This window comes from Hibiscus syriacus, unplaced genomic scaffold (genome assembly GCF_006381635.1).
Source record: "Hibiscus syriacus cultivar Baekdansim isolate YM2019G1 unplaced genomic scaffold, ASM638163v2 tig00111792_pilon, whole genome shotgun sequence".
NCBI lineage: Eukaryota > Viridiplantae > Streptophyta > Magnoliopsida > Malvales > Malvaceae > Hibiscus > Hibiscus syriacus.
This window is the reverse complement of record NW_024063179.1, coordinates 558,665-562,655: the sequence shown is the minus strand read 5'-3', so window position 1 is coordinate 562,655 and position 3,991 is coordinate 558,665. Positions and strand designations below refer to the sequence as shown.

The 3,991-nt window shown below is 32.6% G+C and overlaps 1 long non-coding RNA gene across 1 annotated transcript; it reads left to right on the top strand.

Annotated features, from left to right (window-relative positions):
* Positions 1-2,840: 2,840 nt before the first annotated feature.
* On the top strand, positions 2,841-3,691 carry LOC120170783. The gene is made up of 2 exons (XR_005520818.1): positions 2,841-3,130; positions 3,280-3,691. It is a non-coding gene; the product is annotated as an uncharacterized LOC120170783 (long non-coding RNA).
* The last annotated feature ends 300 nt before the right edge of the window (positions 3,692-3,991 follow it).

Here is a 3,991-nt window from a genome sequence, read left to right as displayed (position 1 = left end):
TTGGCCCCTACAAGAAAATGTTATGATTTTCGGGTGTAATTTCTTGAGTAGGATCAAGGGATCTTGTTTTACGAGGATTCAATCTTGTCACTTGCCTAGAGACCATAACCTTGATTCTCAAAAGAGCTTTTAATTCAAATGATATTTACAGAGCTACAAGATTAAAATTCCTTCATTGATCATAAACTCATAAGGTATGATTTTATTTAATAAATTTAGACATCAAAATTTTTACAAATATTTGAGAGAATAAGAAAGGAAGAACAAAAATAAGTTCAAACAAAACAATGCAAGTACAAAAAAGTTTCATGGCAGATGGAATAATTTCTTCTTGATTAGCATCAAAATGACCCACTACTCATGAAAGGACCATGCCCCTGAAGCGATCAGATTCTAAAACTTGCTCTTCGGAGCCCCACAGTTCTTAGTGGCATGCTCCAAGCTTTATATACATGGCTATCAAATTCTTCTCTAGGTATGAACGGGTCATAGAGTCCTCCATAAATTACACTATACTCAAGGATTGATGCATGTAAAAATGCTTAAATTAATGCAGTGCGAATGCAAATACAGATGCAAAATGAAAATACAAAAGGTGTTAATTCCAAAAGTGACCACCATAGAACAACCTTCATTTAGACAACAAGGTTTTATTTCAACAGGTAGTCAAAATAAACTTATGATTATTCATTTCTTCGTTTATTTGAGTCGTATTCTTCATGGGATCTAATATTGCACCCAAATTTGTTGCTACACTTTATCACATTTGATGACACTTATTGTCCTTAGATTACTTGTTGTTTAATCACGAGATCTCTATTTCTACTTCCAATGTGAAGTTGTCTTCATGGGATTTATCTCCGAACATGCTTTCTACCTCTATGCGTTGTTTAAAATCATAACCGCATGATATCTAGTTCTCAAGCATTTATTCAATATTCGTAAAAACTTTTCCTTGTGTACTCTCCTCATAGGATTTCTAAGGGTAGGTCAAGCTCTATAGTCCTGGGCTCACTATATTCTAGTTTCATCTCTAGGGAAAAAGGTACTCGAATTGTCCTTATTGGTGCCCCTTGGGCTGCCAGACCCTCAATCTTGGCCCATCACATACTTATTTGGATCGAGTTCAATTCGAGGAGTACACCTCCCTTATGTCTACATGGAGTTAATTACCATCACAAGGACCATAAGGCGTGTTCCCCATGAGCAATATGTTATCCCATACGGAGGTGAAAACCATCACGAGAGAATAGTTTATCACTCCCACTTAAATGGGACGGAGCGGAGTTTTAGCTCAATGTCATGAAAATGCAGTTGTGCAGTGTGTGAGGAAAAGCGAAAAACAAAAAAAATACAATAAAAGCTGGCAACACAAAACATAGTTATCAATTCTTTTATTTAATATGAAAATATTAGCAAACAAATCAATACAACTATTTAGTGGTTAATCAAATTATAAACACAAAGTTATACAAAAACATAAGGGATCAAAAATTAAATTAAGGCGAGTTTATAATTTTCATTGCAAAGACAACTAATTAATTAACTAATGGCTTATCTCTTTAAATATCCCTAGTGGTGTCACCAAGATGTCGAGACATTCCTTTTAAAAATCTATGTCAATTAAAAATCGAGATTTTGTAAAAACGTTTGCCTCGAATAATTTGTGACTCGAGTTTAAAAAACAATAAAATTGGTTCGTGGAGTCACCAACAATCTTTGATTAGGGTATGTTTGGGCACTCAAACATATTTTTCATTTTAATAAAATATTAATTTTAATTAAAACAACAAATACGGTCAGTGTTACCTAAAATTTGAGTTTGAGAGTTGGTTACGCGTGGGGAAGGATTAGCACCCCCACAGTACCCTAAATCAATACCTAAACTAATATGTACAAACATGTATACATGATATTTAGACAGGCAAAATAACATTATAATATCCATAAATATTATACTATGCTTAACATACAGTGGGGTTTGAAATATGATAGATAATATGTATTACATACTAAAAATATATGATAATTAAAACAATTGAATACTAGAAAATAATATAAATATATTTTACACATATATACAAAAAGCTTTATAAACAAAATATATGTATACGACACTGTATAATATATGTTATATATAGTATTTAAAAAGTTAAAATATCTTTAAAAATATATAACAAGCACGTTTATAAAAAGTATAAGGACTAAAATGATTGAATAATAAATATAAGGGAAAATGATATAAACAAACCATAAAAATTCCACATCACAACGATGAACAAGAAATAAATAACATAAACATAAAATAAAGACAAACACAAATATATACAACAAATAAAAATAAAAGAAATAAAAAAATTAAAGTGTATAAAAATACAGAAAATTAGATGACTAAAATGTAAATACATGAAATTAAAGAACAAAAATTAAAATATTCATAAAATAAAAGGATATAAATGTGAATAACATATATTATAAGCACTAGGAATGGAAATAAACCAGTAAACATTTAGGACTAAAATTAAAGTATTAAAAATAACACGCCAGAGATTAAATGAACAGAAGCAGAATTAAATAAGCTAATGTGACCAAAATGAAGCGTAGGAAAAATAAAGGAGCAAACTTTAGAAATGTAAAAGCCACGAGAGAGGACTAAAATACACTAATTTAAACCTTTAAGCATTATCAGTGACTAAAACAAAGCTTTACAAAACCAAGATGGGCAGCAAAGGGGTTATCCTATGCATAAGGGTTCAGAAACCATAACCCCAGAACCACGTCATTTTGGGATTAGCATAAATACCCCATTATAAAAATTGTAGAACCCTAGCCCTCATTTTCTTCTCTTCAGCTGTTCTCTTTACTTCCCATCTCACTTTCTTTTTTCCATTTTCTCTCAACCGAGAGATAAAGCCTCTCTACAGCCACCGAGCGCCGCCGCCCTCATCAACAGTCTACGGTGGTTGGTGCTCGAGATAAGAAGCCCTAAACGATCCTATTTTTTCTCTAGAAGACAAATCCTAGATCGATTTTACTTTAAACCAACCCTAGAAGCCTAGATCTAAAGAGTTACCTCTCAGCCACTCCAACTCCGACGATGTTTGAAATTTTCTGACGAACGACAAACGAAGTGAGTCTCTTCACTTTTTTTTTATTATTATTTGAATCCTATCCTTTCTTTCCTTGTGGTTTCCTTCTTCCCCCCGATCTCTTATCTATTTTTCTTAATGCATGTTTCCTTTTAAAATCGTTGATGGTGACTCGATTTGGTGAGGATAGGGACAGAGAGTGATAGGCAAAGGTATGGGGGCATGGTTCGGTTGGTGGGGATCCCAGATTTTCTGGGATCAGTTTTTTATTTGATCTTTTACTGTTGTTTATATATATTTTTTGTTTTGGATTGATTTTTTTGGGTTTTGATTTGTTCTTTGGTTGTTGGAACAATGATTGGAGTTGATGGCAGCAGGATTGGCTCTTCAACGACGACTAGTCTCCGACAGTAGCTTCATCGGCGACGCGGTGCGACACGGGCTGGTAGGGTTAGATTAGGTTAGGGTTTAGGTTGTGGACTTGATCTGGTTAACTGGGCTGATTTGATTGGGTTAATCTTGTAATTTAGGCCTGCAAAAATGATGTAAATAATAATAATAATATTAATAATTAAAACCCATACAAAATGGGTGTCTACAGAGATAATTACTTTACTACAAACCTTAAACCCAAACCCAAATGTATAAGAGTCCTAGAATGAACCCTTTTAATAAAGTCATTTTATTGGCACCTCGCGTTATTTGATTACCACTAATTCAATCTGAAAAACGAAACAATTTAATGTTTTCTCCCTATTCACCACAAATCAAATCCAAGGTGACGATTGGATTCACCACTATATCCCCAAACGTATCAAACGATTTAAATTTCGACAATTTTCAAACAAATTAATTTTAAATTTTGACTTCTTTAATCATTTTAAATTTATATAAAAATTATC